Genomic DNA, 12,151 nt, shown 5'->3' on the forward strand with positions numbered 1-12,151 from the left:
GTAAATGGTGGTTGAAGAGATGGAAATAGAAATAAATTTTTATGTTCAAAGGAAAAAAACTTTTAATAAATAAATATTAAAGAAAAAGAAATGCATTCTGAGGGTCACCATACGTTCAGCTAAAGTATACAGAGTCCCATTACTCAAGAAGAAAAGGATTTCAGGTATGTGGGTGTACCCTAGAAAAACATGTTCTAAATCTTAATCCATTCCTGAGGGTATAAATTCATTGTAAATAGGACCTTTTGAAGATGCTATTTTTTTAGTTAAATTGTGGCCAACTGACTCAGGATGGGTCTTTTTAAAATAAAATAAAAAAGATTTATTTTATTTACTTATTTCTCCCCACCCCTCATTGCTTGCATTTGCTGTGTCTGTTCCCTGTGTGCTTATCTTCCTTTTTAGGAGGTATCAGAAACTGAACCTGGGACCTCCCATGTGGGAGGGAGGTGCCTAATTGCTTGAGCCATCTCTGCTCCTTGCTTTGTTGTGACTCTCATTATGTTTTCCTCCTTGTGTCTCGTTGCATCAGCTCACCATGCCAGCCCATTAGGTCAGCTCACTGTCTTGCTCGTCTTCTTTAGGAGGCATGAGGAACCGAACCTGGGACTTCCCATGTGGTAGGTGGGAGCTCAGTTGCTTGAGCCACATTCACTTCCCAGGATGGGTCTTCATCTTCTTACTGAAGGTCTTAAAAAAGAGAAAGCCCCTGGAGGAGCAGGAAGCCAGAAGTCAGAGGAACCTGGGAGGGAAAGGAGAGGACATGGCCATGTGATGGGAGAGCCCAGGCGCCCACGGGGTGCTGCCCGCCAGATCCCTGTCTCCACGAGACGAGGCAGGCCTTCCAGACCTGAACCTGTGAGCCAGGAGGTGGCCGTTGTTTAAGCCGACGCGTTGTGCGGTGTGTGGCAGCCTGGGAGCTGAGAGGGGCCAGCCCGCCGCCACTCAGCACCTGCCCCTCTGCAGCCAGGTGACGGGGCTGCAGGGCTACTTGTGCTCGTTTTTTCATCATTGTAAAATAATATAGCCGAGGAAGATTAAATATCATCAAGATGTCATTTCCACCCAAATTGATTCACAGATTCATTGTAATCCCAGCCAAAATGCCAGCAGCCCACTTTGCTGAAATGGAAACACCAATTATAAACTGTAATGTGGAAGGGAAAGGGGACCTGAACAGCCAAAAGCACCTTGAAAAAGAAGAACGAGGTTGGCGGACTCGCGCTTCCTGACATTAACGCGTATTACAAAGCTAAAGTGGTTAAAACAGCATGGCGCTTGGGGAAGGAGAGAGGGATTGAGGGGTGACTGCTGGGGGCGTGGAGTTTTTCTTTCTAGAGTAATGAAATTGTTTTAAAAATTTTTGTGGTGATGAATGCACAACACTGTGATTATGCTAAAAGCTGTTGATTGTACATTTTGGATAGATTGTATGGTATGTGAATGTATCTCAATAAACTGCTTAAAAAGCCACTGGAAAAACTAAAAAATAAACAACAAAAAAAGAAAAAACATTAAGGGAGCAGATGTGGCTTGGGCAATTGAGCGCCTGCCTCCCACATGGGAGGTCCTGGGCTTGGTTCCCAGCGCCTCCTAAAGAAGAAACAAACAATGAGCAGACAACAAGCACACAATGAACAAAAGCAGTGAGCGAACAGATGAGGGAGCCATCTCGGGGACATGGGACGAAATTGATTAAAAATATATATATTTTAAAAATCAGCGTGGTCCTGGCATAAAGATAGATATATTGGCCAATGAAGTCACACTGAGAGTTCAGAAATGGATCCTCACATCTATAGCCGATTGATACCTGACAGCCCTGACAAGACCACTCAGCTGGGAAAGAGCAGTCTCTTCAATGAACGGTGCTGGGAGAACTGGGTCTCCATATCCACAAGAATAAAGGGGGACCCCTCTTTCACACCTGATTTAAAAATCATCTCAGAATGGATCCACGGACTAAAATACAAGGCCAGGACCATAACAATCCTAGAAGAAAATGTAGGGAGGCTTCGAGGTCTTGTGGTAGGCAATGGTTTCTTAGACTTTACACCCAAAAAACAAGCAATGACAGAAAAAAATAAAGGGGATCGCCTCAAAATTATGCTTCGAAGGATTCTGTTAAGAAAGTGAAAAGAGAGCCTATTCAATGGAATAAAATATTTGGAAACAACTTATCTGATTAGTGTTTAATATCCAGAATATATGAAGAAATCCTACAACCCACTTTGAATGTAAAATGGGCAAAAGACTTGAATAGACATTTTTGCAAAGAGGAAATACAAATGGCTCAAAAGCGCATGAAAAGATGCTCACCATCGTGAGCTATTAGGGAAATGCAAGTCCAAACCCCGAGGAGGTATCCTTTCACACCTACTAGAACGGCCACTGTTAACAAGCAGGGAACTCCGGGCGTTGGAGAGGACGCGCAGACACAGAGCGGAAGCAGGAGCGCCTTCCCTGCTGGTGGGAGCGGGAAGCGGGGCAGCCGCTGGGGACACTTGGGCAGCTCCTCAGGAGCTGTGTGTAGCAGTGCCCTGTGATGGGGCAGTCCTGCTACTAGGCACAGGCCCAGAAGAAAGGAAAGCAGGGGCGTGAACAGACGTTGACCACCGACGTTCACAGCAGCACTATTCGTAATTGCCAGAAGGTGGAAGCAACCCAAGTCCCCATCAGCTGATGGACGGATGGACAACGTGCAGTACACATGCACGATGCAGTATTAGCCAGCCGTAAGAAAGCACGAAGCCCTGGTGCGCGTGACGACGCGCATGGGCCTTGAGGGCTTGAGGCCGACTCAAATAAGCCAGACACAAAAGGACAAATATTGTACAAGCTCCGTGATGGAACGAGTTATAATAAGCAAACTCATAGAGTTAGAGTCTAGAATATAGGTGACCAGGAAACAGAACGGGGTGGAGAAGGGGGACTGATGCCTAATACGTGCAGAAGCTCTCTTTAGGGTGATGGTAAAGGTTTGGAAATGGATAGATGTGGTGGTAGCTCGCTGTTGCCGCGAGTGTAGTTAAATTGAATTACTCGTGGGATCCTGGCTGGGAGGGGCCGTGTTGGGTTGTGTATGTTACTAGACGGAAAGCGAGAGGATAAAACACGGGTGAGCCCCGTGGCGGACAAAGCCTGTGGCTAATAACACAGCTATTAAGAGTGTTCATTCATGAGCTACGACAAATGTACGTCACTCTGAGAAGGTGTTAGTAATAGGACGGTGTATGGGGTAAGCACACCTGATGCTACCAGTAACGTTTCAGTATTCCTCATCAGTTGAAACAAAGGCGCCCCATCAGTGCAGTGTCAGCAAGAGGGGCCACATGGGAATGTTGCCGTTTTTATACACTTTCAGGTTAACCTACAACTTCTCTAATTTATACCAAAAAAAAAATTACAAAAATTAAAACATTATGCTAAGTGAAAGAAAGCAGCCACAAAGGACTCCGTATGGTATGAGTCCATTCGTATGAGATGTAAATAACAACAAATCTATGGAGACAGGAGTGGGCGGGTGGCTGTGTAGGGCTGGGGGGATAGAGGAGTCGAGAGGTCACTGCTAAGGGCTGTGGGGTTTTTCTTTTCGGAGGCATGAAACTGTTGTAAAATAGGTTGTGGTGATGAATGCACAACTCTGTGATTATACCAAAAGCCGCTGATAAAGAAAGGTGACCCCGTGTTTCACAGAGACAAACTTTTGGTTCAATTCTTGGAATCAGAAAAAATTATTTCACTTCTTTTTCACCATAGGTTCTACGCTGCAAACCTATAGAATAGGGTCCATTTTCCTCCTTGTCGGTAGAAATCATCATCTAACAATATAAGATTTCTATTGACAAGGAAGATTATTGTTAGATGATGCTGGCAACAGGAAACAAAGAAGGGATGTGTTTGAACTGCTTGGTTTTTAAAATATGATGTAATATGAAAGAAATGAACCTAAATTTAAGATTTAGCTTTTAGGATACAAGCAGACTGCTAACAGTGTTGGGGCTGAGTTTACAAGGAACTTCCCCTTTGGAGGTTACATATTTCTGTGTCATTTGAATTATAAGAAGCATGACTCACACACGTAATTGAAAAAAAAAAAAGACACTTATAGTGTGTACGCTCCATAAATAAAATAATATGTGCTCATTATAAAAAATACAGAAAAATACAAAAAAAGAAAGTTTTAGTTACCCACAATTTCACTTTTCAGAGAGCTTACTATTAATGTTTTGATATGCTGCCTTCCACCTTTTCCCACACATACATGCGTAGATAGATTGATTGATTTAGGGGGTACGGGGCTGAACCCAGGGCCTCGTATATATGAAGCAGGCACTCAGCCACTGAGATACACCCACTCCCTTATTTTTTTTTTTGAAGATTATTTATGTTTTTATTGCCCCCCGCCCCCACCCTGCTGCTTCTGCTGTCTGTGTTGTCTTCTCTTCTCATTTTCTCTCCTCTAGGATTCACCAGGATTCAATCCTGGGGACCTCTGATGTGGAGAGGTTCCCTGTCAATTGCAACATCTCACTCAGTTCCTGGTCTCTGCTGCGCTTCACCTTGACCCTCCCCTTGTCTCTCTTTTGATGCGTCATCATCTTGCTGCGTGGCTCACTTGCGTGGCACTTGCGTGGGCACTGGCTCAGCACGCGGGCACTGGCTCACCACACGGGCACTGGCTCACCACACGGGCACTTGCGCTCACCACACGGGCATGCTTTCTCTTCTTTTTCACCAGGAGGCCCCAGGGATCAAACCCGGGTCCTCCCATATGGTAGGCGGAAGCTCTGTCACTTGAGCCACATCTGCTTCCATAGATTGATTTTTTTTAATTTTAAAAAATATATTTTTATTGCAGAAGTTGTGAACTTACAAAACAATCATACACATGTGTAGAATTCCCATACAACTACCCTTCACCAACACACCACACAATTGTGGAACATTTGTTACAGATTATGAGATAATATCATCAGACTATGACCACTAACTATTGTCCATAGCATACATTTGGCAAATTTTTTCTCTGTCCCCCTATTATTAATATATCTTTGGCAATGATGCAAGAATATTACAGTATTGCTGCCAACTACCTTAGACTGATTCCCTCCCTGAGATGGCTCCCTCATTTGTTTGCTTGTTTTTACTTATTGTTTTTGCTTGTTGTCTGCTCATTGTTTTTCACTTGTTCTCTGCTGGCTGTGTTTGTTTTTTCTTTAGCAGGCACTGGGAACCACACCCAGGACCTTCCGTGTGGGAGGCAGGGGCTCAACTTCTGGAGCCACATCTGCGCCCCCCAGACTGATTTTTTTAAAGATTTATTTATTTATTTCTCTCCCCTCCCCTCCCCTCCCCACCCCAGTTGTCTGTTCTCTGTGTCTATTTGCTGCGTCTTCTTTGTCCGCTTCTGTTGTTGTCAGCGGCACGGGAATCTGTGTTTCTTTCTGTTGCGTCATCTTGTTGTGTTAGCTCTCCGTGTGTGCGGCGCCATTCCTGGGCAGGCGGCGCTTTCTTTCGCGCTGGGCGGCTCTCCTTGTTTTGTGCTTGTGATGCACAAAAACTCTTTGCCTAACCCCAGGTCATGAAGATTTTTCTCCTCTGTTTTCTTCCAGAACTTTTACAGTTTTGGGTTTTAAGTTTAGATCTCTGGTTTATTTTGAGTTCGTTTCTGTATAAATAAGGTGTGAGGTTTAGGATGAGGGCATCTTTTTGCCTATGGGTATTCAATTGTTCCAGCACCATGTGCTGAAAGCACTCTCCTTTCTCCATTAAATCGTTTCTGCACCTTTGGCAAAAATCAATGACCAGGTTTGCGGGGCTCTTTTTCCGGGCTCTGTCCTGCTCCTCTGAGTCTGCGTCCGCCCTTCTGACAGTACTACGCTCTTTTGATTACTGTTGCTATAAAATACGTCTTAAAATAAGGAAGCATGATTTTTCCAACCTGATTCTTCTTTTTCAAAAATTGAGCTATTCTAGTTTCTTTGCCTTTCTATATAAATGTTAGAATCAGCTTGTCTATATCTAAAAAAAAAAAAAAAAAATCCTGCTGGAAATTTTATTGTAATTGCAAAATTGCATTCAATCTATAGATAAATTTGGGAGAACCGACATCTTTACCATGATGTATTACTAGGTCTTCTTTGATTTCTTTTATCAACAATTTGTAGTAGTCAACCTAGAGATCCTGTACATGTTTTGTTAGATTTTTGCCCAAATGTTTCCTTTTCCTTTTATTTTTGGAGATATTAAAAAAAATAGTATCTTTTTAAAAAATTTTTTATTTTTTGATTTTTTTAAAGATTTATTTTTATTTATTTAATTCCCCTCCCCTCCCCCGGTTGTCTGTTCTCTGTGTCCATTTGCTGCGTCTTGTTTCTTTGTCCGCTTCTGTTGTCGTCAGCAGCACGGGAAGTGTGGGCGGCGCCATTCCTGGGCAGGCTGCTCCCTCCTTCGCGCTGGGCGGCTCTCCTTACGGGTGCACTCCTTGCGCGTGGGGCTCCCCTACGCGGGGGACACCCCTGCGTGGCAGGGCACTCCTTGCGCGCATCAGCACTGCGCATGGGCCAGCTCCACATGGGTCAAGGAGGCCTGGGGTCTGAACCGCGGACCTCCCATGTGGTAGACGGACACCCTAACCACTGGGCCAAGTCCGTTTCCCTCCTTTTTTTTTTTTTAATTTATTTTATTTTTTTGAAGTACCGGGGCTGGGGACTGAACCTGGGATCTCGTATGTGGGAAGCCGGTGCTTAACCACTAAGTCGATGGCCCCCTTGAGTTGGTTTTTTCGTTTGTTTATTGTTTGTTTGTTTTTGTTTTTAGGAGTCACCAGGACGTCCCATGAGGGAAGCAGGCGCTCAACTGTTTGAGCCACATCTGCTCCCAGTATTGTCTTTAAAAAAAAAAATTTATTTTATTTATTTATCCCTACCCCCACCATTGTTTACACTCACTGTCTGCTCTCTATCTGTGCGTTGTGTGCTCATCTTCTTTTTAGGAGGCACTGGGGACCAAACCCGGGACCTCCCATGTGGGAGGGAGGCGCCCAATCACTTGAGCCCCCTCCACTCCCAGTGCTGTCTTTTAATTTTGATTTCCAGTTGCTCATTGCTAGCATACAGAAATATGATTGATTTTTATGTGCAATCATGCTAAAATCTCTTCTTAGTTTTAGGAGTGCTAAGCCTTTAACATTTCCTATAGCATTTACTCTTCTTTGAAAGTTATGTTAATTGCTAAAAAACATTCCACCATAATTTGCTCTTAATCTATTTTGCCAATTCCCTCCTGTTGGACATTTATGTAGTTTCCTTTTATTAGTAGTAGTATTACTATTACTGTTATAAAAAATGATGGGATGAATTTCAGACTCCGGGACTTAAATATCTGACCCGTTTTCTAATTCGTCCAGAGGAGAGATTCCTAGAAATGAGAGTAGCAAGTCAAAGGGTTGAGCCCTCCTTAGCACCACACATGGCCCAGCTGCTTTCCAGAAAGGTCAAACCGACATTCCCATCAGCAAGACGGGAAACCTCGCCGCAGGGAGAGTTACTGTTTAAAGCCCTCTGTCCGTTTCTTGGGGAAACGGCATCGCCCTTGCCGTCTGTGTAGTCCTTGCTAAAATGCCGCTGTCCCAGCCCTACTGCAGCCCTCCACGGCTCCCCTCACCTCCAGAACAAAGCCATGCCCCCCGCTGACAGCCGGCTGCCCCAACATCCAGCTCCCCTTTACGCCCTTCACTGGAAAGTCCTGCCATTTCCTTGCCTACCCTGTAGAAGTGGCTGGTTATTTCTGAAACACATTGGGCAAGCATTTCCCCTCCCAGCCTGCGCCCTGGCGCTGCACTCTACCTGGAATGCAGGTGTGCTGATCCTGCTCGCCCCTCCCACTGCAGCCCAACTCCTACCTATTCATAACCGGGGGGGGGGTCCCTAGGAGAGGCTGAGTGTCAGACTGGAGCAAGACAGGCTGCGTGCCAGTTAGCTTGGCTGTGTGGCCTCGGGAAAGTTGTCTAACCTCTCTGTGCCTCAGTTATATCAAACTTTAAAATGGCAGTAAGGAAAGCAGCTACCTCACAGGGTTGTTGTAAGGATAAAATGAATTAGAGTAAATCAGGGAAGCAGATGTGGCGCAAGAGGTTGAGCTCCCATCTCCCACAGGGAAGGTCCGGGGTTCAGTTTCCTGTGCCTTCTGAAAAAAAACAAACAAGCAAAAGTCCAGCTCACGGAAGCCAATGTGGCTAAGTGGTTGAGTGCTGGCTTCCCACATTCGAGGTCCCAAGGTCTGGGGTTTAATTACGGGCTCCCCCGCCCCACCCCCAACCATATCTAAAAAAAAAAAAGTAAATCAGGGGAGCGAGTGCAGCTCAGTGATTTGAGCACCTGCTTCCCCTGTATGAGGTCCTGGGTTCAATTTGTGTACTTCCTAAAGGAAAAAAAAGTAAATCAGAACTCTGGGACTTGGGAAGTATCAGCACAGCTTAGCTGCTATGTTACTGTGACTCACAGTCCCTCCACCCCGCCAAGCCCACTGCCCATAGGGAACAGTCTGCTCTGCCAAGTGCGTGAAGCCTCGTGTTTCTCATCTAAATAAAGTTAGTAACCGCACACCTGCTTCCCAGCCTCCCTGTGATGATTTATAGAGCTAATAGGCGGGGAAGCAATTTGGCCCAAAGGATAGAGCGTCCACCTACCACATGGGAGGTCCGCGGTTCAAACCCCGGGCCTCCTTGACCCGTGTGGAGCTGGCCCATGTGCAGTGCTGATGCGCGCAAGGAGTGCCCTGCCACGCAGGGATGTCCCCCACGTAGGGGAGCCCCACGCGCAAGGAGTGCGCCCTGTAAGGAGAGCCACCCAGCGCAAAAGAAAGTGCAGCCTGCCCAGGAATGGCGCCGCACACACAGAGAGCTGACACAGCAAGATGATGCAACAAAAGGAAACACAGATTCCCGTGCCGCTGATAAGGATGGAAGCAGTCACAGAAGAATACACAGCGAATGGACACAGAGAGCAGGCAACTGGGGGAGAGAAATAAATAAAATAAATCTTTAAAAAAAAAAAAAGCCAATAGGTGTCCCAGTGCTTTTGCAGGTTGAGCGTCACTCGGCCAAGGGCCATCAGAGCGGCCCACCCTGTCCCCTTGGGAGGCAGGAGCAGGACACTAGTAGGACCTGGGGTTCCTTGGTGAGCCCCCACTGGCCGCCGAGCACTGGCCACCTCCCTGTCCTGGCCTCGCGGGCCCCTGCAGGAGAGGAAAGGCAGCCGAGGCGCCGAGAGGCTTTAACGGAGGGGTTCTTTACAGGAGTGCTGCCCGGTGACGGGGTTAACCAGGGGCTGCACCGACCCCAACGGCGGGCGGGAAATCCGGACGGCCCTGAGTGCGGGAGCTGCGGGCGGGCAGGGCCTCGGCCTCGGCCTCGGCAGGTGGCGGCCAAAGCGGGGCGCGCGCGGGCGGGGGAGGCGCCCAGCCTCTCCCTCTCCTGCCCTCGGGTCTCAGGCAGGTGGGTGCTGCCCCAGAGAACGTCGCTGACACGGCGGGCGGGGGCGCGGGCCCGGGTGGGAGGGCGCCCTGCCCCCGCCGCCCCCTCGCCCGGCCCTCCCCTCCCGCGGCGCCAAGGCCCGCGCGCCCCTTTCTCCGCCCGCGCCCCCTTTCGACCTGCTGCACCTCCGCGAGGGCTGCGGCCTCCCCCCAGTCTTTGGGCCTCCCTTGGCGACAGCAGCCGCTCTCGGGCTCTCGTCGCCCCGCCCTCCCCGCCCGCGCGCCCCCGCCCGCGCGCGCCCCCGCCCGGCCTGGCCTCCCCGCGGTCCGCGGCGGCGGGGCCGGGGGCGGGGAGCGCGCGGGCGCGGCGCGGCCTGAGTCACCCGCATGAGGCAGCGTGAGTCAGCCGCGGAGGGAAGTCCCTGCGGAAGGGGCTTTCGGCGCCGCAGTCGCAGGCGCAGAGAAGGTCCTGGGCAGGCTGCTGGGACGCCGCGACCTCTTGTGCGCCCCGCGGGCACCGCCGCCCCCCGCGGGCACCGCCGCCCCCGGGCCTCCGCCCTGCCCGCGCCCGCAGGTGGGCGCCGCGGCGGCGCGCGGGCGCGGGGCGCGTGGGGCGCGGGGCGCACGCTGCGCGGCGGGGAGCGCCCGGGGCCCGGAAGCACAAGCTCCCTGCCCTCGGGGAGCTGACACTCTGGGCGGGCAGGGGGAGATGGTGAATAAGTAAATTATCCAGGCCCGAGCCAAAAAAATATAATGCAAACCGCTTACGGATAGCTAACATTTTCTAGTAACGTTATTAAAATGGTAAAAAGAAACGGGCGAAAATTACCTTAATACATTTTAGTTAGCGCAATATATCCTAATATTAAATTTCGATGTGTAATCAGTATAGGGAAATTACGAATGAGATCTTTAAAACCTTTTTTTCAGTACCTAAGCCTTGGAAACCCAGCTGGTCCTTACTTTACACTTCCAGCGCATCTCAATTCAGGTGCGCCGCGTTTCAGGTACTCAGTGGCCACATGAGGCTAGTGGCTACCGTATCAGATCATAAATGTTACGGAATAAAAGAAAGCTACGTCAGGGTTTGCGGGTGGGGAGAGCTGGATGGGCACGGGGCAGGTGGCCTTGCTGATCGGGGTGATCAGGGCAAGGAGGGGAGACCCACACTTTTTTCTAGGCGGTACTAAGGACTGCACCCTGGACCTCGAGCATGGAAAGCAGGCACACACCCACTGAGCTGCACCCACTCCTGAGACCACAGATATTCTGAATTCCGGCTGTGCCACTGGCCTTGGTGAGGCACTTGATCTCTTTGAGCCTCAGTTTTCTCATCTATAAAGTGGGCCCTGAGGGAAGCAGATGTGGCTCAGGCAACTGGGCTCCCGCCTACAACATGGGAGGTCACTGGTTTGGCTCCCGATACCTCCCGAAGAAGACACTGAGCTGACGTGATGGGCAGGCGCAGCGAGCTGACACAAGAAGAAAAATATAATGAGAAACAACAAAGCAGGGAGTAGAGGTTCCTGGTGCCTCTTAAAGAAGACAGTGAGCTGACGCTTGGACAGGTGTGGCGAGCTGATGCAACAAGATGATGCAATGAGAGGAACAACAGAATGAAACACACAACAAAGCAGGGAGCCGAGGTGGCTTACGCGATTTTACACCTTCCTTCCACATCGGAGGTCCTGGGTTCTACTCCTGGTGCCTTCTAAAAGAAGAAAGACAAACTGACACAGCAAGTGAAAGCAAGGGGGTGGGGAGAAATAAATAAATCTAAAAAAAAAAGGGTGGGGGCCTGACTCCTCCTGTGTGAACTGCAGCAACACACTTGAAGCACAGACTGTTGGAGGCATTCATCGGATGATAAGTGACGGGTCCCTGCCCTATTGTCTGCAGCAGCAGGCAGGGCCCTGCCTCCCGGGTGCAGGGTCCCATCCTACCCAATCCCAACATGCCGTGGCCTCCAGAGGCAGCCGAGACCCCATTATCCCCTCCAACGCTCTACCTTCTAGCCGTTCCCACCCCTGGCTGCAGCAAGATGCATCTCCTCCTGGGGCCTGCTTCACTGAGCTCTTGGAGAAGAGCCTTGCACACTTCCAGGGGACCAAGTCACTGTTTTCTTTTTTTAAGACATATTTACTTTATTTTTCTTTATTTATCCCCCGCCTCCTCCAGATGGTTCTCTTGTCTGTCTGCTCATTGTTTGCTTCCTCGCCTTCTCCAGGAGGCACCGGGAACTGAACCCAGGACCTCCCACATGAGAGGGGAGTGCCCGACAGCCTGAGCCACATCGGCTCCCCGAGGCCCGCAGCATCTGCTGGCGTGTGGCATCTGCTCACTGCGGCAGGAGGCAGCGTCTAGCTCATCTTCTTTTAGGAGGTACTGGTCCGAACCCGGGACCTGCCATGTGGTAGGCAGGTGCCCAACTGCTTGAGCCACATCCACTTCCCCCCAAGTCACTCTCTTGAGCGGGACTTAGGCTAACAATAACGTGGGTAGGGGCACCAGGGTAGAGAACAGAGACCATCACAACTGCTCGAGCCTTGTCCCTCTTCTGCCCAGGACAGCCATACGGTTCCCAAAGCCCCCTCCCAAGGACAAAGCTGCTGGGAAAGGTACGCATCGGAATAGGGGCGCAACTTGGGAGCAGGGGTGGGCCCGGGAGGGCCCC

This window comes from Dasypus novemcinctus, chromosome 11 (assembly GCF_030445035.2).
Source record: "Dasypus novemcinctus isolate mDasNov1 chromosome 11, mDasNov1.1.hap2, whole genome shotgun sequence".
Lineage (NCBI taxonomy): Eukaryota > Metazoa > Chordata > Mammalia > Cingulata > Dasypodidae > Dasypus > Dasypus novemcinctus.